This window comes from Lycorma delicatula, chromosome 12 (genome assembly GCF_047948215.1).
Source record: "Lycorma delicatula isolate Av1 chromosome 12, ASM4794821v1, whole genome shotgun sequence".
NCBI classification, from domain to species: domain Eukaryota; kingdom Metazoa; phylum Arthropoda; class Insecta; order Hemiptera; family Fulgoridae; genus Lycorma; species Lycorma delicatula.
Genome location: NC_134466.1, coordinates 120,489 through 147,674, shown reverse-complemented (window position 1 = coordinate 147,674; position 27,186 = coordinate 120,489). Strand labels below are relative to the sequence as shown.

General features: G+C 34.8%; 1 protein-coding gene across 3 annotated transcripts in view; it reads left to right on the top strand.

Annotated features, from left to right (window-relative positions):
* The window catches only part of LOC142332858 (ras-like GTP-binding protein RhoL), a 202,798-nt gene that overhangs the window by 105,238 nt on the left and 70,374 nt on the right, over window positions 1–27,186 (top strand). For 2 of the 3 annotated variants that reach the window (XM_075379532.1, XM_075379531.1), the window contains exon 2: window positions 8,349–8,436. The exons of the other annotated variant lie outside the window; for it this stretch is intronic. The gene's annotated coding sequence lies outside the window, so the exon portion shown is untranslated. The remainder of the gene's footprint in view (window positions 1–8,348; window positions 8,437–27,186) is intronic. 3 annotated transcript variants of the gene reach the window in all.

Below are 27,186 nucleotides of genomic sequence, written 5' to 3'. Positions count from 1 at the left end.
TCACAGGAAATCATTTTGAACATCTATTGTAAAGTTATTTAAGGTAATTTGAATATTGTTGTAATAGTATATTAACATAAATATTTTTGTTATGAATTCTCGTCGACAAATAATGGGGTGCGTCCTTTCTGAAAGACCGTTAGATACTGGATACCATCTTTATATTTTATAAGGCTGCTACAGCAGAAACTAATGTAGAAGGACAAGGAGAGGTCGGCGATGGGCGCCTGCCTTCGGGGGCGGGTGGTGGGGATGCCTCGGCATTGTCGTAACCGATGGCTCGCGCGGGAACCATTGTCTGGTCTGAGTCCGGCATAGCTACAGTGTAAATTCTGAGCTGTATATATTGTTAATTGTAAATAGTGTCTGAATTTGTTATGTAAATTTGTTGTGAATGAGAACTGTGTCTGAGACGCGGATGGTGCTGATGTAATGCCTTTACGTCAATTCTAGCACCACTCTGCGTGAGGGAGTGAGTTTTTAGTGAGTCCTATCGCATAGGCGGTGAATCCCACACACACAGTACTTGTGGGCTGTGAGGCGTTTGGTTCAGGTAAATTTTTCCACTTCCTAAGGAAAAAAAAAAAGAAAAAGTTATTGGATACCAGTGTACTTTGATGGTGGGGTTCAATTAACCACGCGTCTTCTTAGTCTTTACAAGGCTATATCTCATTTTCAAGTTAAACATATCTCATCACGCTGTTGGGGGAGGGGGGGGATTATTGTTCATTAGTTAAATAGATTGCAACGAACACATTAGAAAATTAAAAAAATCTTTTAAACAACATTTCTTAACGTTTATTTTTAGTTTATGTTTACTGTATGAACAGCTGATTATTCTGTTTGATAACTTTAGTTAAATAGACCAGTATAAAACATTGATTGTAATAAATACTAGGTAAAACAAAAAAATAATAAATATTTAGTTAAGATAATGAAAATACACCATAAAGGGAATGTTACGGTTTAAGGCATGAATTAAATAAAAGAATAATACTTAAAATTATATTGTTTTATTTCTTAAATTTTCCGTTTTTTACAGTTTTCTTACATAATCAATAAATTCCGCTGTTTTTTTTTTTTTGCTTGTGGGTGGGATATGGAAATGTAGCGTATAAAAAATGTTGTTCCTAACCGGGATTCGAACCCAGGACCTTCGGATGAAAGGCTGGCCTTCGTGGCATTTTTTCGCTCGGCAAATGCCCGATTGATATTCAGTTTCTACCCGCACCGTTTCTTAATTCATTCCTTTGTAATTCAAATAGTAATTTCTGAAAATAAACATTGTTTTTAATGCTTCCCCCCAGTGGCGTAACGTAGCGGGGGCGGTAGGATCGGCCCGCCCCGGGCGACATTTTTGGGGGCGGAAAAATTTCAAAATAAATAATAATATCTTGTAATTTAAACCATTTGTTTTCATATTTTTGTCGCACCTACAATTCGGACCGATTAAAATGAGCGCGGAATTTTTTATTATTTTATCTGTGAAGGTACCGGGGAATTCCATTTCTTTAAGTGAGTTTAGTCGTCTCGCTCGCTCTAGCGATTGGCAACAAGGTCTGTACTAACAAGTTGCCTTGCGGTAATTCCCCCTGTTCGGTTTTTCACGACGAATATTCAACGAGAATTAATCCTCTCGTATAAAGAATAGAGTTCAGTATCGTCTAATAACATCTGCAACAATTCATATAGACTCAGTTCATGAGTCTAACATGTACAGGAACCAAACAGCAACAGTAGCAATCGAAGAACATAAGAAAGAAGCCATAATAAGAAAGGGAGTCCGACAAGGATGTTCTCTATCTCCGTTACTTTTTAATCTTTACATGGAACTAGCAGTTAATGATGTTAAAGAACAATTTAGATTCGGAGTAACAGTACAAGGTGAAAAGATAAAGATGCTACGATTTGCTGATGATATAGTAATTCTAGCCGAGAATAAAAAGGATTTAGAAGAAACAATGAACGGCATAGATGAAGTCCTACGCAAGAACTATCGCGTGAAAATAAACAAGAACGAAACAAAAGTAATGAAATGTAGTAGAAATAACAAAGATGGACCACTGAATGTGAAAATAGGAGGAGAAAAGATTATGGAGGTAGAAGAATTTTGTTATTTGGGAAGTAGAATTACTAAAGATGGACGAAGCAGGAGCGATATAAAATGCCGAATAGCACAAGCTAAACGAGCCTTCAGTAAGAAATATAAGTTGTTTACATCAAAAATTAATTTAAATGTCAGGAAAAGATTTTTGAAAGTGTATGTTTGGAGTGTCGCTTCATATGGAAGTGAAACTTGGACAATCGGAGTATCTGAGAAGAAAAGGTTAGAAGCTTTTGAAATGTGGTGCTATAGGAGAATGTTAAAAATCAGATGGGTGGATAAAGTGACAAATGAGGAGGTATTGCGGCAAATAGATGAAGAAAGAAGCATTTGGAAAAATATAGTTAAAAGAAGAGACAGACTTATAGGCCACATACTAAGGCATCCTGGAATAGTCGCTTTAATTTTGGAAGGACAGGTAGAAGGGAAAAATTGTGTAGGCAGGCCACGTTTGGAATATGTAAAACAAATTGTTAGGGATGTAGGATGTAGAGGGTATACTGAAATGAAACGACTAGCACTAGATAGGGAATCTTGGAGAGCTGCATCAAACCAGTCAAATGACTGAAGACAAAAAAAAAAACAGTTCATGAGAGTTTCTTTAAGTGCGTGTTGTGATTTGTGTTTGTTAAATTATCGAATTTTGTCGAAAAATTTTGGTTTATTAATTTTATGTAATAACAATCTTGAAGTTTATCATAAATGATGTGTACATATTAATAAGCGACATACGTGTAAGAACTTTTCTAACAAATGTGTTTTTTATATTATAAAATATACATAAAAATATTCACGTAGGATACAAAAGAGATAAATTAAATTAAAATCGCTTAGGATTTGCCGACGACTTAGTTTTATCAGCTAATAGTATCGCAGAAGCCAGAATACAAATAACAAGTATAGAAGAACTTGCGAATAAAATCGGACTTGAAATTTCTTACGAAAAGACTAAAATGATGGCTATAGATCCTTTAGTTATTAATTCTGTGAATATTAACGGAAACAAAGTAGAACTCGTAGAAAAATTTTAATATCTTGGAGAGATCATTACTTGTAATTGTAACGAAAAACAAAATCGGACCGAAAGACTTAATAAATTATTTAAAGCGCTACAAGTAACCAAAAATACTTACGACAAAAAATCGCTCTCGATTAACACTGAAATTAGACGTTACAAAACTGCGGTTAAACCGGTAATTACTTTATTTAGATTGAATCAGAAAAATAGGACTGAACCTTTGCTTAAAGTCGAACGCAGGATTCTTAGAACCCGCATAAACGAAAAATATAAACACGAAAATCGGTACAGATTATCGCCTAATAAATTTCTGAACGAATACTTGGAATCCTTAATCGATACTATGAAAAAGAAGCGAATTTCTTTCTGCGCACACTCGTTAAGATTACCACAGGATAGAATTACTAAAAGAATTATCGATCGATTTTGGTCTTTAAAAAATCCGCCATTATGGATCAAAGAAATTAAAGAAGACATGCAAGAATTAAATATGACTTACGTAGATTTACTTAATAAATCGGAAAAATTAAAATTTGTTATTAAATATCCGAATACCGACTTTAAAGCAAGAACTTTTAATTATAAAAAAAGGGTTTATTCAGAAGAGGATCGTAAAGCAAGATCATTAAGAATGACTAAATATTGGGAGAAAGTAAAAGCTAAGAACTTAAAGGCCAAAAGATCGGCAAAAAAACTTGAATTATTCTGACTAAAGTGGTCCTTTGCGGCATTAAAAGTAAAAAAAAAAAAAACCATACATACAGGACATCTTTATTTACCCTGTACAATATACAATAACAAATTTATTCTTGCCGAAAAGTTCTTTATGGAATGGAATGGAATGCAAAGTTGGCAGGAGTCTATTACTCCCTACTTTATCGCAGAACCTGGACAGAGTCCCTTGCTGCTGGATCATTCTAATCGGGCTTGTTTTTTTTTAAAAGGTTATTTTTTAATCTCGGATCTAATTTTTCAAGTTTTGTCTATTATTATTTTAGTGAATTTAAGACGGATTTAATTGCATTCCAATCCGTTGTTAAACCAGCGTTATCGAACCCATTTCATGGGCCGACCGCGGAAGGCTAGGCTTATAAAGCCTGTCCTCCCGACGTAATTCCCCTTCAGACCGTCCACTGAAGTCCTTTCGGTGCTAATTCTTTAATAGGCTAGCAGGAATACGCCACAACGGGGCACTAGCTATAAGGAGGGAGCAATGCGTCCCCTTTTCCGGAGGAGTCGCAATTGCTGGGATATTTTGTCTTACTGTAAGTTTTTTTAAATTTAGACCGCGTTTTTGTTTTATGCGCGACTTACCGTGTTTGACGTCTTCAAACTATATAACTCGCGAAAACTTTTCACTCGCGACCCCGGAAACGCGTCTGACGCACTATTCCGTTTATGGCTCATGCGATATGGAGGCCCCTAAGCCTGGTTTGTCGATTTTCGGCTACCGCACCGCACCATCACGGTGGTTCGTCCAGTACGGCGTGAGGCCGCTTCCTTACAACTGTCGGAGTTGGGTCCTCTCGGCAGATGTCCCGAAGATGACTGTGTTCGGACACAGCCGCTCTCCCGAACAGTCTGCGCGCCTGCGCCACCCCCACCTCGGACACGGATTGAAATCTCGCATCGGATCGGAGAGTGGCGTTCCTGACGAACCACGGAGCTCCAAAGATCGTCCGCAACGCGATGTTTTGGACGGCCTCGATCTTCTTTTGAAGCGAGGAGCTCAACACTGCCCCCCATGCCGGGTAAGCATATGTTAGAATCGGCAGTACGTACAGCCGAAAAATGAGGAGCTTAGTTGCCGTAGTTGCCCGTAGTGGGTACGGGCTGACACTGTTCAGTGCTGGATATAGCGAGGCTCTGGCGGCCTTAGCCCTCCGGGTCGCATAATTTACATGTTCGCCGAAGGTAAGCCGCCTGTCCAACACCACCCCCAGGTACTTAACTGTTTTCTCAAAAGGGATTTTCTCCCCTGAGATTTCCAGCTCTCTGGTCGGTTTTCGTGTCTTGCATGTGAACATCACGGCCACCGATTTTTCACCGTTGACCCTGATTCTCCACATGTCGAGCCACGGTTCCACTAAGTCCAGCTGCCTTTGGAGCCTCCGGACCGCGTAATCCACATTTGCGGATTCGTAGAAATATGCCGTGTCGTATGCGTAAAGGGCCGTTTTGACCCCTTCCGACAGCGGCATATCGTTCACGTACAAAGTGTACAAGAACGGGGAAAGTACTGCTGCTTGGGGAACCCCAGCGGCTATTTCTCTGGTAGAGGAAATCGTTTCCCCTACGCGCACGACAAAATGTCGGTCTAGCAGATATGACCGCATCAGTCTGACATAGCGGTACGGGATCGCCGATCGCGCTAGCTTATAAAGCTGCCCGCTATGCCAAACTTTGTCAAAGGCCTTGGCCACATCCAGAAAAACGGCTGCAGTCACCCGTTTCCTGTTCAGGCCTCAAAAGTTCTTTAGAATTTCTGTAAATTTTGAAGTCTTTTGGATTTTAATACCTTAATAAGGGGGCGACGAATTTGGTACACGTCCCGGTTGGCTGAAACCTACGCTACGCCATTAGAAAAAATCACAAAGGGTTATATCTGGATTTGTTGGACGTCAGGGTTAGCTTACCCTGTAATATTTTAAAAATTCATCTACTAAGCTTGTCTAACGAATGTAACTATGGAAATTATCTCGTCGGAAATAAATTCTATGTACATCTAGTACGGTTGAGGAAAGAGGTAGTTTTTTAACACAAAAAAAAAAATATTTCCATTAATAATTTGTTCAGTAAAGAAAAAAACCGCTCGATTCGAAGATTTATCATTAAACCACACCGAACATTATTATTAGGTATTTTGCCTGTTTTCACAAAAAATGACATGTCGGTTATCAGATCCTCATGTTTGTGAATCGTGTCGTTTTTAAGATGACGAATTGATTTAATCGTAAAAATTACATCGTTTAATTAAATAAGTTTGTTTAAAATTTTAACAGCGTACTGTAAAGTTATTTTTTTTTCAGATGATTATATCTATGTCAGCAGTTTAATTTTTACCGTATACAGAGGCTACATTTTAGATTAAACTTCATGAAGTTTTTACGCGATGAATTTATTACAGTTTCTGATTGTAGGTCGTCTGATTCGTTCAACTTTTTCTTGTTATATTTGTAGCCTTCCAAGCGTTTCTGATTGAGAATAGATGATACTGTTTGACAGAAAATGTACTTAATAGGGATAAATACTTTATTAATAATACAGTGACTGATGCAATAGTTAACACAAACTTTTCTGTATTTTTAGAAAGGGGTTTATGCAATTTAATAAGCATTATTACATATGTGTATATGTAATTTTTTTTTGTCTTCAGTCATTTGACTGTTTTTATGTAGCTCTCCCAAGATTCCCTATCTAGTGCTAGTCGTTTCATTTCAGTATACCCTCTGCATCCTACATCCCTAACAATTTGTTTTACATATTCCAAACGTGGCCTGCCTACACAATTTCTTCCTTCTACCTGTCCTTCCAATATTAAAACGACTATTCCAGGATGCCTTAGTATGTGGCCTATAAGTCTGTCTCTTCTTTTAACTATATTTTTCCAAACGCTTCTTTCTTCATCTATTTGCCGCAATTCCTCTTCACTTTTCACTATCCACCCGTCTGATGTTTAACATTCTCATATAGCACCGCATTTCAAAAGCTTCTAATCTTTTCTTCTCAGATACTCCGATCGTCCAAGTTTCACTTCCATATAAAGCGACACTCAAAACATACACTTTCAAAAATCTTTTCCTGACATTTAAATTAATTTTTGATGTGAACAAATTATATTTCTTACTGAAGGCTCGTTTCCCTTGTGCTATTCGGCATTTTATATCGCAAACGCTTCGTCCATCTTTAGTAATTCTACTTCCCAAATAACAAAATTCTTCTACCTCCATAATCTTTTCTCCTCCTATTTTCACATTCAGCGGTCCATCTTTGTTATTTCTACTACATTTCATTATTTTTGTTTTCTTCTTGTTTATTTTCACGCGAAAGTTCTTGCGTAGGACTTCATCTATGCCGTTCATTGTTTCTTCTACACCCTTTTTACTCTCGGCTAGAATTACTATATCGTCAACAAATCGTAGCATCTTTATCTTTTCACCTTGTACTGTTCTCCGAATCTAAATTGTTCTTTAACATCATTAACTGCTAGTTGTATGTAAAGATTAAAAAGTAACGGTGACAGGGAACATCCTTGTCGCACTCCCTTTCTTATTACAGCTTCTTTCTTATGTTCTTCAATTGTTACTGTTGCTGTAACAATTGAAGAATTGTTATAAGGGAGGTATGACTTTTTTTTTGTCTTCGAAACCCCATTTTTTCCACCCCTTGGACAAGTGGTTGGTGATATCCAAAAACTTTACTTAAAAAGTTTTTAGGCCCTCATCCAAAAAAAAAAATAGTAGGAACTCTAAACAAATTCGATGTTTTACTTAATAAAAAAGTTATAGCAATATTTTTTTTCGAAACGACCCCCATTTCCAGAATTTCAGAAATCCTTAATTTACCCAGAGGAACTGAAACTCGGGCGAAATCTTTCACCTTGTATAACTCGCTAACGAAGCGTTTTCGGACCTATGTTTATATAAACTCTTTTCTTATTTTTAGCCTCTAGAATGCAAAGTATTGCCTTATCCTCCTGAATCACTCTGTATATACTAGTAGACAGTTTCATTGTGTCCTGACTATATGGTGGAGTTTATAATAACGCTACTGACATTACAGATTCTGAGTAAGAATAATGAAATTATTTCACTCTTCCGACTTTTGAAATTTGTAAAAAATATTTCAATTTGAAAAAGATTAACGTTGAGTACGTTCAGGCTCACAATTACAATTATTACTGCAGTTAACGTTATTTGTTTATATTTTTGTTAGATTTAAATTGCGAAATTTTCACATCCGCTTGTAATTTATGTTTGTGTACAATTTTATTTTATTTTAATTGGCTTCTTGATAGTTTAGTTATTCCTGTTAGTTATTTATTTTTTAATCCGTTTTCTTTGTAAAATTTTGTAACGGGTTGATAGTTTTTAATTATTATTTTTTTTATTAAAATGTTATATGAAAGACTAACTTTTTTCTTTACTGACAACTAAATTTGTAGATTATATATTATTTATTTATTGTTTTTGTAATAAAGTATAATTAATTTTTTTCTGTTTATAGTGGAGCGAATGCGTAACGATATTATGTAATGGAATTATAAGAAGAAAATTGCCTTTTTTCAACTGAAAACAACTTGTAATCGACCAAAGTAAATTAAAACAATTTTTTTTTTGTAACTAACATTTTAATTTGTTAGAATATACTAATTTAATTTAACCTTAGTATTGTAATTTAATTTTTTTATTATAATTAATTTTACAATATTTTCAATTAAGAACTGATGTTTCGATATATGTGATATTTTTCATAATTTTAGAATTTTTCAATCGTTAAATCACGGACAAAAAACAGAGATAAACGTCAAAAAATTATGAAAAAACAAATTATACTGTCGTTATCATTAGATTCTGAGGAAATCATATTTATTATCTATAAAGAATTTAATTCAAAAAAACCAGTAATGAATTTCATAACTTCCCTGGCTACTCCAGTCAAGTTATGCAATTAATTTCTGATAAAACCTTATAGCTAAAGATAGAATTTTATTTTCATTTTTGTGCTGCGTTTTCAATTTTATTAAAATTTAGGTACTCACGCATCAGGGAACTTTTTTAATGATTAAAATCTTCAGTAAAATTGATTTAAAAAATTAAAATCGAAATTACAAAAAAAATGTTCGAATCTTTTTTTTTAATTTGTGAGCTTCTTCATCGTAACAGTTATATGAAATCTAATTGGAGAAATGAATTCTTGGTAAAATTTCAATCTGTTTTTGATAAGTCACACGACCCCGTTAGATTTAAATAAATGGACGGACGGCGATTCAAAATGGCGGCCATTGTTGTGTTATGCCCCAAAGGTGAGTACCTAATTTACAGTGGCGTATCGAAATATTTAATTTTCTTTACATCTGAAATAATAAGCTGTACTGCGACTTTTGGACCACCTGTTGATTTAATGAACAAAATTGAAAGTTTGATAAAACATTAAAAAACTGAACATTAAGGAATTCACAAAATTTAACCTTTCACTTTCCCCCCCCTTTTCCAAATTTCCCTATTCCATTTTCCCTTATTTCACCCTTTCCCTATTTCATTGCCCCTTTCCCCATTTTCCCCCATTTCAAATTTTCCCTTTTACTCTATTTTTTCTTTCTCCCCTTTTCTCCCTTTTTCCATTTTTCCTATTTCCCTATTTTCTTTTTTCCCTTTTACCCTTCTATTCGCACGTAAATCGGTCCAGTAGTTTTTTACTCTGTACCGGACACATATACAAACATTGTCATTTATATATATATATATATATAGATTAAGAAAATAGATTAAGAAAATCTATTTGTATATTTGTTTGGTAAATATTTCAACCCGATAGGTAGCGCTGGCGCTACCTATCGGGTCTACTTTTTGCAAAAATATTCCTTTTTACTTAACTAATATATATTCTGAATAATAGCCAAATCGGACTGTTAATACAATTTTTCGAAATATCTTGACCCTTGCGCCACCTGGCGGATCCATACTAATTTAGAAACCTTCGCGGGCATGCGTACAACTCACCAAAGTTTCATCGCAGTCGGATGATATGTATAGGAACGCATACGGGACAAAAAAATATTATTTATATATATATATAAGATTATTAAGTCCTGAATTTGCCTTTCTTTCTTTATCCAGCGTGTTAGGTTCCTTTCTATTTCCTTATTTACAAAAAAGGAGTTAAGTTATTACATAGGATATATATATATATATATATATATATATATATATATATATATATATATACATACATACATACATACATACATACATACATACATATATATATACAGGTGTCCCATATAAAACGCAACCCATCAATCACTCATCCATGAAATTTCAAAAGTCAAGCTTACTCCCCTACTCGTTACTGAAATGGACTCGTCCAACAACTGAACATCGCGGCGACGCAGTAGAACACTACCGATAGTAACAACAATGCAATCATAACGTTCAGTGTATTGCTAGAGACAAGAAGGTGTTTTCGCTTGATGAACGTGTTTTCATTGTCGAGTCGTACTTCTACCAATATAAGGTTGGGTTGTGTTTTATATAGAACACTCTGTGTGTATATATATATATACACACACACACACACACACATACATGTACATTTATATTTATACATAAAAAGCAATTTGTCCTGACTGACTGACTAAATGAATCATCAACGTCCAGATAAAACTAAGGAAGATAAATTGATAAAAATTTGTATCCACGTTCTTCTTACGGTGTAAGAGCAACACTATCAAAAGTTTTTTTTTTAATTTCGAGATTAAAGAATTAAAATGTAGTAACATTGAATTTTACTATTTTTTTTTTTATTTTTTTCTTTAATATCTTAGTAACAAATGAAGTTATCGATTTGATTTTTTTTGTGTGTAATTTTCTTTTAAATATCTAAAAAAAATTTCTAGATTTTTCGAAATTCGATTTTGAAAGGGGTGCAGAGAGATAAAAACAATCATTGCACATTTTTCCCCAATTTCGAATTTATTAAATGAGATATTCACTAGACTGGGGCTTACAAATATTCTTCAGATATATATATATATATATATGTTTTATATATATATATATATATATATATATATATATATATATATATAAATCGAGTTTTTGAATTTTGATTTTGTAAGGGAAGTGCGACGGTGTACGGCGCTGTTCCTCAACCACCATAGTCATTCCACCGTTACTGTTTGTGTGAGTGGTTATACCTTTTTTCTTTTCCTGTTTAGCCTCCGGTAACTACCGTTTAGATAATTCTTCAGAGGATGAATGAGGATGATATGTATGAGTGTAAATGAAGTGTAGTCTTGTACATTCTCAGTTCGACCATACCTGAGATGTGTGGTTAATTGAAACCCAACCACCAAAGAACACCGGTATCCACGATCTAGTATTCAAGTCCGTGTAAAAATAGTTGGCTTTACTAGGACTTGAACGCTGTAACTCTCGACATCCAAATCAGCTGATTTGGGAAGACGCGTTAACCACTAGACCAACCCGGTGGGTTGACTGGTTATACCTGTTTTCGGTTACTTGACTAAAACATAAAAAAAAAAGAAAAAAAAAAGAGAAACAAAGTAGGGTCGCCTCCTAGCAGTATTTGTCGGGTAACGCTAAGAACCGGATAAAATACATTTTTACAAGTACGAAGTACGGTTAACCAGTTACAACTAATAATACTTTAAGATGGGGGCCGAGTGTTTTGAAACCAAATTCTTCAGATCGCTAAAAATGACCAAACTGTGGCTCTAAAGAAATTACGTAACAGTGATATTTTTTTATTTTAAATTGAAACAGTTTTGATTTTTATTTATCATTATTCTCATCAACATGAATTTAATAAATTCAGTGGAGTCCAAGGGGCAGTACCCTCTAGCTAGACGTATAGGGCGAAGCGAGTTATGATCGGCCAAATATTCCCTAACCGCGACGGGAAACGCAAATAACCTTATACTGGAGGCGAAACTGCGTCGAGGATGCTATCAGTATGTGAATATTTAAAAACCAGTTTTTAGATTTTTTGAAATTACGAGTTTAACGGGTCAAAATAAATTATTGAATTGTTTTTAGAAACATGACAATTTTTTTAAATTTCTGGCTACAAATGAAGCTATCAACTTGATTTATGTTATGTATAAACTTCACGTGAATATCTTTTTTTTTTTGTTTAACCCCGGGAATCACCGTAAGGTATTACTTCAGAGAATGAATGAGGATGATATGTATGAATCTAAATGAAGTGTATTATTGTACAGTCTCAGATCGACATTTCTGAGATGTGTGGTTAATTGAAATCTAACCACCAAAGAACACCGGTATTCACGATCTAGTATCCAAATCCATATAAATATAACTAACCGCCTTTACTAGGATTTAAACTTGGAACTCGATTACGAAATCAGATGATTTGCCAAGAGGCGTTCATCACTCAACCAACCCGGGCTCATGTGAATATCTAAAAACTAATTTATACACTTTTTCTAAATTCGACTTTGAAAGGGGTGAAGAAAAGTAAAAATAGTTTGAACAATGATTTTCCACATTTCCGACTCATTAAAATGGGTTCATTAAAATCTCGGTCGTGTTCGTTAATGGGTAAAATCGGACCATGGGGGGGGGGGGAGTCTTTTTCGAAAAAAACAAAATATCGATATAACTTTCTTATTAAGGATGATGTGGAATTCGTTTAAAGTTCATACTATACTTTAGATTTTTTTTTTGTCTTCAGTCATTTGACTGGTTTGATGCAGCTCTCCAAGATTCCCTATCTATACCTAGTCGTTTCATTTCAGTATACCCTCTACATCCTACATCCCTAACAATTGGTTTTACATATTCCAAACGTGGCCTGCCTACACAATTTTTCCCTTCTACCTGTCCTTCCAATATTAAAGCGACTATTCCAGGATGCCTTAGTATGTGGCCTATAAGTCTGTCTCTTCTTTTAACTATATTTTTCCAAATGCTTCTTTCTTCATCTATTTGCCGCAATACCTCTTCATTTGTCGCTTTATCCACCCGTCTGATTTTTAACATTCTCCTATAGCACCGCATTTCAAAAGCTTCTAATCTTTTCTTCTCAGATATTCCAATCGTCCAAGTTTCACTTCCATATAAAGCGACGCTCCAAACATACACTTTCAAAAATCTTTTTCTGATATTTAAATTAATTTTTGATGTAAACAACTTATATTTCTTACTGAAGGCTCGTTTAGCTTGTGCTATTCGGCATTTTATATCGCTCCTGCTTCGTCCATCTTTAGTAATTCTACTTCCCAAATAACAAAATTCTTCTACCTCCATAATCTTTTCTCCTCCTATTTTCACATTCAGCGGTCCATCTTTGTTATTTCTACTACATTTCATTACTTTTGTTTTGTTCTTGTTTATTTTCACGCGATAGTTCTTGCGTAGCAGTTCATCTATGCCGTTCGTTGTTTCTTCTAAATCCTTTTTACTCTCGGCTAGAATTACTATATCATCGGCAAATCGTAGCATCTTTATCTTTTCACCTTGTACTGTTACTCCGAATCTAAACTGTTCTTTAACATCATTGACTGCTAGTTCCATGTAAATATTAAAAAGTAACGGAGATAGGGAACATCCTTGTCAGACTCCCTTTCTTATTACGGCTTCTTTCTTATGTTCTTCAATTTTTACTGTTGCTGTTTGGTTCCTGTACATGCAATTGTTCTTCTATCTCTGTATTTGAACCCTAATTTTTTTAAAATGCTGAAAATTTTATTCCAGTCTACGTTAATGCCTTTTCTAGGTCTATAAACGCCAAGTATGTCGGTTTGTTTTTCTTTAATCTTCCTTCTACTATTAATCTGAGGCCTAAAATTGCTTCCCTTGTCCCTATACTTTTCCTGAAACCAAATCGGTCTTCTCCTAACACTTCCTCCACTCTCCTCTCAATTCTTCTGTATAGAATTCTAGTTAAGATTTTCGATGCATTCTTTGGATAAGGGCCTAAAATTTATCTAAGTAAAGTTTTTTTTGTTATCACCAACCATCGGCCCAGAGGGTGGAAAAATGGGGTTTCGAAGACATATACTCTTCAGATAAATATCTAAAAATGTTTTTTTTTTTGGGGGGATTTTGATTTTTAATATGTGCTACGGTGTACGGGGCGGCTGCTCAACCAACAAAGCCAGTGTCTTTATTATTGCAATTGCTATGTGATTGGCTGTATCTGCTTCAACTTTTTTGACTAAAAAACATAAAAAAAAGTTAAAAATTAAAAAAAAAAGATCAAAGTACGGTCACCTTTTACTGTGAGATTTATCGGGTAACGCTAAGAACCGGGCAAAATACATTTTTACCTGTACGAAGGACGGGTAACCAGCTACAAGTAATATCCTTAAGATTAGGCAGACTATTTTGAAACCCGCATTCTTAAAATCATTTTAAATAATTACCTACAGTACTCTATTTTTTTATAAATTGAACAGAATTTAATTTTTATTAATCATTATTATTTTCATAGCATGAGTATAATGAACGTAGGAGTTTCAGAGGGCAGAACCCTTTACCTAGACGGGAACGAGTAGTTTACCTGAACGAGTAGTATATATATATATATATATATATATATATATATATATGAAGTTAGATATTATAGATTGTGTGAACAGATCTTGTTTATACTATGCCATGTGTTCAATTTATTCATAACGAACACCAGTTGGCTGTTTTTTTTTATAATTCCTACGAAGACTGCTTCGTTATATACTTGTATGCAAGCTGGTTAGTTTTTTTTTTAATTGTAGACGTTATTTTCAATGTTAAATCCGGGTTATTCTTTTTTTGTTTCAAATTCTTTTTGTTAAAAAACAGTTTTTGATCCTGAATAGCTGTTAAATTATTGTGCGCGCTCTAGGTATAATTAAATGAAGTTTTTTTTTTTTTTTTACAAAAAAGTAAAATTATGGAATTGAAATTAGATATGAGCATTCAAAAAAATTTTGTGGCTACCTCAAAAAATTCAGAAAAGGTTTTCAAAATATAACCAGCTATCATTGAAAAGTCTATTTCGACTTTCCCTAACGAACATTTTTTTTTATTATTACTGTTCAATTATTAATTCATTTCTAAAAAAGTTATTATCTCCAATATCTAATTAACTCGGATTTAACGTGTTCGATTTCATAAAAAAGCTACCGATTGTAATGATACGACTTCCGGAAAATTTCGACATATTTTCGCGTTTCATACCCACCAGACCCCAAAACCACCGTCAGTTCAAAAATTATATATTTCACTTTCTTGTGGACACGATAACTGCCGTAATTTTCTGCTAATCACTTTCAAATTGAAACATAAAATATAACGACCCGAAACCTAGGTCGAATTCGTTAATGGGTAAAATCAGACCATGGGGGTATTTTTCGAAAAAAACAAAATATCGCTATAACTTTCTTTTTAAGTAAGATATGAAATTCGTTTAAAGTTCATACTATTCTTTGGGTAAGGGCCTAAAACTTATTTAAGTAAAGTTTTTTGTTATCACCAACCATCGGCCCAAGGGGTGGAAAAAATGAGGTTTGGAAAACAAAAAATCATACTTCCGTTAATAGCACAGAATCAAATCGATCGATTTAAAGTGGTCGTTATTTCTCTAAACAGTATCTAAAACTTTTGTCTGTGACAATTTTTGATATGACCAACCCTTACGGCAAGGGGTGCTCAAAAAGTTGCTGGAATTGTAAGAAGATGGGGCATGTCGTATGCTGAACATGTGAAACTTTTTTCACATGCAACCATTGTCGTATTGTGTAAATTTGAAGTTTTTCTTAATTTTAAGGTGGAAATATTTTTATCCTCTACTTAACACCGGTGAAATCTACCTCCGCGTCTTCCGGCGTACCGAAAGGGATTTATTCGTATTATATGTTTGAGTATTATTGCTTGATTTAATGCAGTTGCATTATATAAACATATTATTAAGACATATTATACAAAAAATCCCTTTTGGTACGCTGGAAGGCGGAGGTAAATTTCACCGCTGCTAAGTAAGGGATAAAAAAGATTTCCGTGGTGTGTGTGTGTGTGTCTGTGTATATATATATATATATATATACACATTATTGTGTAAAGAGGAAGAGGGGATAAACAAAAAACTACCCGATCTATCGTTACTGAATTTTTATCTATGCTTCTGGGCATAACTAGAAGGTTTTTCGATATATTTTATCTCGAAAACAAATATATATATATATATATATGTATAGTAGTACAAGTTTGCCGGTTGAAGCAAAAACTTTAATGAATTGTGACCTGTGAGTGTCTATCACTGTCTTAGTTGGGTGATTATGAACATCTAAATATAAATTACTAGATTTTTGGATTTCATTCCGAGTTTCAAGTGTTAAAATTATTTAAAAATATTTTTTGAAACCATGTTTTTTTTAATTTCTCAGTAATAAATGAAGAAACCAGTTTGATTTTTGGTGAGTGTAATCTTCATGTCAATAAAAAGATTCCTAAATTTTTGAAATTCGACCTTGAAAGGTGATTAAGAAAGGTAAAAAAATATTTGAAAAATTATAGTAAGTTTCCCCGATTGCGATTATCGTAAACGAAATATTCAGTAGATTTGTGCTTGCAAATACTCTTCAGATAAATATTTGAAACCTATTTTCGGGTTTTTTTTAATTCCGATTTTTTTAAGGGGTACGAAAGGCGCTGTGGTTCAATCAACACAGCCATCGTTACTGTATGTGTGATTGACTGCTCCTTTCTCTGGTTACTTGACTAATAAATATAAAATAAAAAGATTGACTTCTACGAAACGTAAGTTATCATATAGCGCGGGCAAAGCAGCCATGGGGATATAGTATTTTTATATATGTATACTAGTTCTACCCACCACGCTTCGCTGTGGCACATTGTGGTTGCATGGATGAGAAATGAGAAACAAAACAAAGCATACGTTTCATAGAAGTTTCATTTTGCAATACTTGTGGATATACAATATTTTTTGTTTTTCCACTGTCTGCGTAGATATAAAGGCTATCTGGTTTACCGACTCGGGAACACGCAACATACAGTTGCCCGTGTGAGAAGCAATCCGCATCTAAATCTAAACCGTACAATTCTAAAGATTGACCTTGAGCTTTATCGATTGCGATTGCAAATGCCGATCGAATTGGGAATTGCAATCTTTTAAATTAAAATGGTGTATCGGTCGGGATCATGGGTATTCGAGGAATGAGGACATCTTCACCTTTGAAAGGCCCCGTTAAAATCGTCGCTTCCACTACGTTATTCATCAATTTCTTAACAGCAAGTCGTGTGCCGTTGCAGAGTTTTGTCTGATTAATATTCCGTAACAGGATAATTGTCATTTTTTGATCGAACCGTTGGTAGAATCGATCTAATGAGGAATGTTTTCCCAGTTCCTCCTGGCGCATCCAAGAAGAACGTCCCCCCGACTCCGTCATTTATCATTTGCATTATGCGATCGTAAATGCCTTTCTGTTCACGCGTTAATTTGGGAATTTTTTATCGGACATATGACTGAAGATCACCGATGTTGTAACTCTGTTCACGGCGTAAATCCACATCAATTAAAGCGATCGCAACTCGGGTGGGTGCTGGCATTCCCGATCGACTAAGAACTTTATTTGCAATAGCTAAGCGCTTGCCTTCAATATTTATCGATGCTTCGTTGTAAATGCCGTCTGTAAATTCCACGGTCATATCGGTATTTTCTAGGCGTACTCTATGCAAAATATCCTCAGCCATATGCGATCGATATCTTTCCCGTAACTCTGTGGGAGATGAAGGGAAGCAAGCGGTCAATATAATTGCGAATAATGCGCGAATTTGGTTTGGATGTGCAGCGTTGCACGCGTCATTAATACATATATCCCACTGTTGGTCGTTTTCTAATAAATTCAGAGCTTGGTTAAAGGCGCAGCTGGATCACACAAAAGTACCTCGATTAAAGTGAATATTTAATTCAGATTGTATAATAATCTGAATCAGATGCAAGTGGATAGGTTTTTTTTTTCTTTTGTTAATAAACAATGTAATTGGGAACAGGTATTGTTTCACATGTGACTGCGATGTTCGTTAGCTAGTATGGCGAGTGTTTTTCTCGCTTCGGGCAGATGGCGCGGTCACTGGTACACAGCTGACCGTTAAAAAAACTGTTTTCTCGCTATCGCCGGTATGTGACTGATGCGAAAAATAGATAAACAAAATCTTTGATGCGGGTTATATATCGTGCTAAAATTTGAGCTCAATCGGTGCAGAACATTTTGAGTTTTTGAAGCCGTACACAAACGAACCTAACATTTTTATGTATATAGATATAATTATAATAGTCAATTATGTCATTAGAATATAAGTAGTAGAATAATGTCGTTATTGTATGTTAAGATTACAGAAATCTTTAAGGGTTTATTTTTTAAGTTCCTTTAAGTCACGTGACTGTTTTTCTGTGGTCCATGAAATCGGTACTCGCATATTATATTAACCATTATTTATATCTGTGTTCAGTATCTGTTAACGATTAGAAAGTTACACATTTTTCTAATTTTATATTAAACTTTTTATTATATAATTCATCTCCGGGTGACGAAAACGATTTGTTTAGACTTAATAATGCCTATTAACAAATCCTTGACTCCTGTGGAAGAACAAAAGGCGGTGGCCGTTGGCCACTGTAGTTAAACGCTACCCTGAGCCAGAATAGATTCGAATATACACAGATGGATCATCTACTGGGTCAAATACCGATGCAAGCGTGTATATCAGCCTGTTCCAAATTTCAGCAGCTGTTGGGAAAAATGCCACAAATTTTTACGGAGAGGTTGCTGCTGTTATACTGGCCTTGGAAAAAATGACGGATGCTGCTGGAAAAAAGATAGCACTGCTTTGGATTGCTTCTAGTCAGTTCTCGTCTATTTATGAAATCCTTGCGTGCCGAAAAAACACGGTCACCCTCGGTAAAACCGTAAAAGAGCTAATGATGCCATGGGTAACGGTCCGTTGAGGTATCTATGAACAAGCGGATCGACTTCCGCGGGTGGGTGCATCCCAACCACACCCTATCCTGCCGATTTCATTACAGTGCTATCATGGAGAGAGCAAGAGCAGTAGTTTTTAGAGATTGTGTCACCACAATCTCTAAAAATTTAACCATTAACTGCTAGTTCTATGTAAAGATTAAAAAGTAACGAGGATAGGGAACATCCTTGTCGGACTCCCTTTTTTATTACGGCTTCTTTGTTATGTTCTTCAATTATTACTGTTGCTGTTAATTGTTAATACTATCTCTGTATTTGAACCCTAGTTTCTTTAAAATGCTGAACATTTTATTCCAGTCTACATTATCGAACACCTATTCCAGGCCTATAAATGCCAAGTACGTCGGTTAGTTTTTCTCTAATCTTCCTTCTACTATTAATCCGCGTGCTAAAATTGCATCCCTTGTCCCTTGAATGGGCGTCAATTCTCAACCCTTAAAACGACTTCCACTGCCTTTAACTAAAGCGATAGCAGTTGTATGTTTTAGGCTAGCCACTTAACACGATTATTTGTGACACATCTAAACAGAATAGAGAGTAGCTGAGGCTTCACAACAAAGAAGAAATGACAGCCGATCATATAATCTGTACTTCCGGCAACTTTACCTCGTCCTTTATCATAGCCGTGATGTTAATATTTGGGCTGTGAGGAATTAAATGACAAAAATACTTCTCTGAGGTTGGAAAAAGTAAATGTGTTTGTGATGGTTTAAATAAATCTCTGTTAGGGTCCTACATATTCTAAGTTAATATAATTTATTTATCTCGTATATCGGCTGTTAATGGCATATTTGTTTTCTCAATTATTAAAATGTTAGTTTTTCTGCCGTTTTGGAGTATACAACTTAATTTTATTTACAAGGTTATATATATTTTTATGCATTTTATTAGATCTTACATTAGTGCGTTTGAACCGACTTGATAGCTTACACTGTTATTACATAATACTTATTACAAAATTTTTATTTTGTCGTTCTTTTTGAGGTGAACTCGACGGTCGTTCGCGGTCATTCGTGTATTTTGTAATCCTTTAACGATGTTTAGTTCGAATCCGAAATTAAAATCCGGGATAAAAAAGTGTTCCCACGTATACATATCAATAAGAAACTGTTTCTTCGTTCGTCGATAAAAATTGTAAATTGTTTAGTCCCTCATAAATATGAATTATTTAGAGTGATATTAAATAAATTCAAAACTAATTAAAGTTTATATTTATTAATTGCAGTCTTTAATAAAAAAATAAAATTTACATTCTTTCTTAAAAAAAAAAATTGCCAATAGTTATTTCTAATGCGCGTCTGATAAATAACATTTTTATAATTTTATTTAAATACAATATTTTTTCGTTTATTTAATTCAATGATTCTAACTAAAGCGCGCGCGCCTACCGTATTTCATTCGCACGTATGTGGCGGCACTAACTAATGTAATTTTACAACTTACATAGAACAAATTTCGCCGGTACGGTCGTAAGACCGGTGTAGCCGCGACGCTTAACGCATCAAGTAGCGATTCGACCGGACGATCGAGCCAGCTCGAGTTACTTTTTTATACTTTAAATATTATTCATATATTTAATTCTACCGCTCACCTGTGATGTTACAACATAGTAGTAGACTACAACAGCATGTTTTTGAAGTGGGGATATAGTGTATACTATAATTGTTAGTTTTTAATTGCTAATAAGTGTGCCTAAGAAAAATATGACCTTAATTAGGCGAAATCTCGAGATACAGAAAATGACCTTGCTCTACAGCCTCACCCCCTTGACTTTATAAGTCGAAGCATCATTGTCCCATATATAGAAGTAATTTGAACACACACACACACACACACACACAGAGTGAGAGAGAGCGAGAGAGACAGACGCGCGAACATTAATATCCGAAGAAATTTCTAACCAGTTTTTTGGTTTTTTTTTGTTGAATTCCTTAGGTTTGAAAACTTCAAGATCCAGTGAAAACCGCATATACCACATATAATATGTAAATATTAAATATATAATATTTTCCCTTCTAGAGTTAGTACTCTTCTACAAGTTATCTAGACGAGAAAGTAAAAACATACCCCTATCTGTAAAATCTGAAAACCAAAACATGTAATGTAACAATTTATTACTTCGGATTATGACCTTATTATATGCTTTGATAAATTACCAAACCCTGTAAAAAAGCCAATAAATTTTTAAATAATACTTCCTTCGTTAATCTTCTCCGTTTATAATTTACAAAAATATGTGCTCAAACAATTTCATTAACGCCTTTTGAATTAAATTGAAATTAAAGATTAATTTCTTGTGTAGTTATTTAAAATAATTTGTTGTTCTTATCAAGATCTAACTATGGTTTCCCTGAATTCATCCAGGTAAATCTTTTGAAACCACCGGGTCGGTCTAGTGGTTAGCGCGTCTTCCCAAATCAGCTGATTTGGAAGCCGAGAGTTACAGCGTTCAAATCCTAGTTATTTTTACACGTATTTGAATACTAGATCGTGGATACCGGTGTTCTTTGGTGGTTGGGTTTCAATTAACCACACATCTCAGGAACGGTCGAAGTGAGAATCTACAAGACTTACACTTCATTTACACTCATACATGTCATCCTCATTCATCCTCTGAAGAATTAATTAAACGGTAGTTACCGGAGGCTAAACAGGAAAAAGAAAAAGGTAAATCTTTTGGCTGTTCCCTATTTTAACCGTGATTTACTTTAGTTCCAGTATAAGATTTTCTTTTATTTTGTAATAGTTTAGTCGGTCGACGAATCTTTAAATAATACTTTTAAATGAGACTCCGTGACGCGATTGGTAGCGTCTCTGTGTTTCATCTGGAGGTCCCGGGTTCGAATCCCGGTCAGGCATGGCATTTTCACACGCTACAAAAAATTGTCTTTCATCTCATCCTCTGTACCTATACCTAACGGTGGTCCCATAGGTAAAAAAAATGGTTTAAAAATTTATTTTACTAACCTTGAAACATTTTGCATTACGTGCATATGACCGCAGATAATTTTAATTATCGTATTTTGAGTTTTTATTTATTTTTCATATTTAATAACTTCATACAGTGTTTTTATTTTAAATAATAATTATAACGAACTTCAGTCAAATATATATATACAGGGTGTCCCAAATAAAACGCAACCCGTTAATCACTCATCCATGAAATTTCAAAAGTCAAGCTTACTCCCCTACTCGTTACTGAAATGGACTCGTCCAACATCTGAACATCGCGGCGACGCTATAGAACACTACCGATAGTAACAACAATGCAATCATAACGTTCAGTGTATTGATAGAGACAAGATGGTGTTTTCGCTGGATGAACGTGTCGAGTCGTACTTCAGTACGAAATCAGCGGTCGCAGTGCAAGATTTGTTTCGCCATAAGTACCCGGATAAACTGGCTCCTAACAAAACATCAGTATTAAGGTCAGTCGCAAAATTTAGAGAGACCGGTTCTGTTAATAACAAGGTACACAAAAGATCTGCGTCGCTGTTGAATACAGATACAGCCGCTGAAATCAAAGACCGATTACTCGCCTCGCCAAATAAATCGATCAGACGTTTGTCTGCTGAAATTAATTTGTCTAAATCGACCGTTCATCGGGCGACCAAACGATTACAATTACGACCTTATCGCGTTCAAACGGTTCATCGACTTCTTGAGCCGACAAAGAAAAATTCTTTTCTTAAGATTAATCCTTTTATTTCATTATATTTCTTTCTCCATGGCAAAGAAATAAGTTATGAATTTTTCGTCGACAAAGATATTGTACTTTAGTTATCGTAGTTACTATTATTCTATCTTTTGTAATTTAGTTTCTTTTTCAGGTTTCTATAAAGCCTGAAAACTATAATTATTTTTTATCAGTATAGTTCTCGTAGTTATATGGATAACGTACAGTGCAGAAGGGGTTCAGGGGGTGGAAACCTTTGAGTAAACGGAAATGGTGACCGAAGCAAGCTCTGCGACTATCCAGTAAGCCAGTCACCCTGACAAATTGGGATCGGTGATCGAAGCGAGCTCTGTGTCCATCGGGTAGGCCCCGGGAGGTTCTCGAGGAGCCCCTGAGTTAGCCTGGGCTCACCTGAGCCCCAACGATTTAGGATGTTGCTAGACGGGCCGGCTGGTTTTAATATAAATCTAATAATCAAAAATATCAACCTGCCTTAATAAATTAATATATTTAAATTAAAAAGAAAGATGTTAAATAAACGGAAATGAAGTCGAATTCGAACTGATATACCTTCGCCTTGTAAGATCCAAATATTTCATAAATTAATTAATTTCATTTGATTATATAACTCTGGAATCAATGAAAATATGTACCATCTATGATATATCGTTGAAAAGTTCTCGATGAAGGTTTATTACTGCGGTTAAGAAAAGGTCCAAAAGTTAGATTTTCGAAACTTTTCGGCTTTTTTTGGTTCAATCGATTGCGACCAAAAAGGGAAGTGCACAACTAGATTGTTCAACAGTCCTAAATCCAAAATTTCAACATCCTACGACTAATCGTTTTTGAGTTATACGAGATACATACGTCACGCCGAAACTAGTCAAAATGGATTCAAGGATGGACAAAATAGATATTTCGTTGAAATCTGAAAACCGAAATATTTCGCGATCACAATACTTCCTTTACTTAGTACGAGGAAGTAAAAAGGATAAAAAATACATTGATAATTATTATAGCAATATTTTTCTTTTTTTTCCCCGTTCCGTATAAAATATAGTCTTTCTATTAAATAGAATACAAAAAAATATAAAATGAACTGAAGAGTATCAAAGCGGATTTCAACAAGGAAGGAGTTAGAAGTATGAAATTTGTAACTTGAAGCAAATATTAAATTACACTAAAACAAAAGGAAATTGTGAATTTTCAATAATTAATTTTTGTTAACTTTAAAAATAAACGTACGATACATTGCGTCGTGAATCCTTCTTTAAAGTAGTTCAAAAATTAAAAACGTTTAATAAAACAATAAATATAATTAAAGGGACATTTTAAAACGTAAAAAAAATCAAAGTAAATTATTAGATACATTTCAAAAGGCGATGGACTTTCTTCAATACTTTTCAGCTGTATATTCTTGAAAAGATAATAGGATAATAGACAAAAGGAATTAAAAATTCAAACTTTTCAAAAACAGTAAAACATAATGGTTACGATGTTTTGGTTTTTGCAGATGATTTAATAATTTTAGCAAAAAAACCACCTTACAAATCATCCAAAAACTTGGAAATGAAATAGGTTTACAAATTTCAGATGAAAAAACTGGGAAAGTATTGCCTGATTTTATCTGGTTTTACATCTCATGGTGTAATGACACCTTATGGTGACCTTGGACTTATTAAAAAGATTATTACAAGGTTAACACAATGTTTTCAAATGGAATTATCTATTTTTGATCCCCATCTATGAAAAGAGTTAAATGTTTTTCATTGGAATATGTGATCACACGTGTGAACTTTGACATTTTTCTGGTATCATACGGTTAACTATCAGTAACAGTTTTATATTGGTGACATCTTCTTTATACAGAGTGTTTTTTAGTCCTGTTACCCAATTTTAAATGTAATTTAAGAAAGGGAAATTTACGTGGAATAATAAAATATATTTGTTACTTACAAAAGAGATTTAATAAAATGCTAGTACTTACATAATTGTTAAAGAATATGCTCAAAATGCCCACCCCTTGCGATTATACACGCACGGACTCTTTTCAGCAGATTAGCAGAAACCTTTTTAAGATTTGCATTGGAAATATTCGCGATTAAGTCTGTAATATTGACTTAAGTTCATCAATAGTGTAAGGATTGTTTTTGAAGGCCTCGGATTTAATATAGCCCCACAAAAAGCAGGGAGATGTGAGGTCTGGGGACCTTGGAGGCCATAAGCCATTGCTTATTATTCGATCGTCAAAGAACTCTTGCACAAAATCCACGGTTTCTCGAGACGTGTGGCATGTAGCGCCGTCTTGCTGAAATCAGCAATACCGTTCTTGAGGTTCCAGGAGGGACACAAATTGGCGCACAATATTCCTGTATACTTCACCATTTACATTCTGTTCGAAGAATACGGGTCCGACTATACGATGACGAGTTATCGCACACCACACCAATTTTTTCAAAGATTTGTCTTGTAAAGCATTAGGATTTTCAACCGCCCAAATTCGACAGTTTTGACTATTCACATAACCGTCGAGATGGATCCGAGCTTCATCGCTAAAGAACACTGTGTTTAAAAATTCGATTCCGTTATCGTTTACGAGAGACCTAAACGGCTATATTTCAATCGCTTGTTTAAATCTGGAGGCTGAAGCTCTTGGACTAATCGTACGCGATACGGATACAATTTCCATTTTTTAGCGGCTTTCTGAACACTCGAATATGACAAACCGAATTGCGTGGAAAGTTTTTGTAAACTTTTCCGTGGAGAATTGTATTTCCACATTCTCTAAAACGTCATCTGTCAAGCGAGTCGGTCGACCGTTACGTTTTCTGTCGCAAACACTACCTGTCTCTCGAAATCGGTTTGGTAGCTTAGAAATTGACTTTTTCTGGCGGAGGAACACCGACAAATTTAATTTGAAATGATTCTTTTACACTCGCGTACGATTTCGTATCAAAATATTGATCAAGAACGGAAACTCGTTGTTCTACGGTAAAATACATTCTGTTCGTAATACGACCGGAAACGGCACAAAAGTTTAAACAGCTCAAGGACAATCAACTCACACTGTCGTATTTATACCGGTTGAGTAGTGCTACCAACTTCGTGTCACAAAACAAAAATTCCCTTTCTTAGAAAAAAATTACCAGACATTAACAATTGGGTAACAGGACTAAAACAATCTCTCTGTACAATAACATACGAATAGATATGTCATGATATTAGTAATTGGATTATGTCATCCGGTTTAGTACAACAATTCCCTCTTGCCCGTTACGCCTAATCCAGCTGACATTTCAGTTGACAAAGACGAGCAAATCTTCAGCTCATTTAGTATGTAAGTAAATGGACACGCTTGTTTATGTTTTGGTACATCTTTTATTGATTCTGCTACAGTTAACGTTTAAAAACGTTTGGGGTTTAAAAACCTGAAGAAAAGGTGTCAGATGAATCGGTGGAATTTAGAGAAGCTTGAGGAAGAGGAGGTAAAGAAGATTTTTGAGGAGGACATCGCAAGAGGTCTGAGTAAAAAAGATAAGATAGAAAATGTAGAAGAAGAATGGGAGAATGTTAAAAAGGAAATTCTTAAAACAGCAGAAGCAAACTTAGGCGGAATAAAGAGAACTGGTAGAAAACCTTGGGTTTCAGACGATATATTGCAGCTGATGGATGAACGTAGAAAATATAAGAATGCTAATGATGAAGAAAGTAAAAGGAACTATCGGCAATTAAGAAATGCTATAAACAGGAAGTGCAAACTGGCGAAAGAAGAGTGGATTAAAGAAAAGTGTTCAGAAGTGGAAAGAGAAATGAATATTGGTAAAATAGACGGAGCATACAGGAAAGTTAAGGAAAATTTTGGGGTACATAAATTAAAATCTAATAATGTGTTAAACAAAGATGGTACACCTATATATAATACGAAAGGTAAAGTCGATAGATGGGTGGAATATATTGAAGAGTTATACGGAGGAAATGAATTAGAAAATGGTTTTATAGAGGAAGAAGAGGAAGTTGAGGAGGATGAAATGGGAGAAACAATACTGAGATCTGAATTTAAGAGAGCATTAAAAGATTTAAATGGCAGAAAGGCTCCTGGAATAGACGGAATACCTGTAGAATTACTGCGCAGTGCAGGGGAGGAGGCGATTGATAGATTATACAAACTGGTGTGTAATATTTATGAAAAAGGGGACTTTCCGTCAGACTTCAAAAAAAGTGTTATAGTAATGATACCAAAGAAATCAGGGGCAGATAAATGTGAAGAATACAGAACAGTTAGTTTAACTAGTCATGCATCAAAAATCTTAACTAGAATTCTATACAGAAGAATTGAGAGGAGAGTGGAGGAAGTGTTAGGTGAAGACCAATTTGGTTTCAGGAAAAGTATAGAGACAAGGGAAGCAATTTTAGGCCTCAGATTAATAGTAGAAGGAAGATTAAAGAAAAACAAACCAACATACTTGGCGTTTATAGACCTAGAAAAGGCATTCGATAACGTAGACTGGAATAAAATGTTCAGCATTTTAAAAAAATTAGGGTTCAAATACAGAGATAGAAGAACAATTGCTAACATGTACAGGAACCAAACAGCAACAGTAGCAATTGAAGAACATAAGAAAGAAGCCATAATAAGAAAG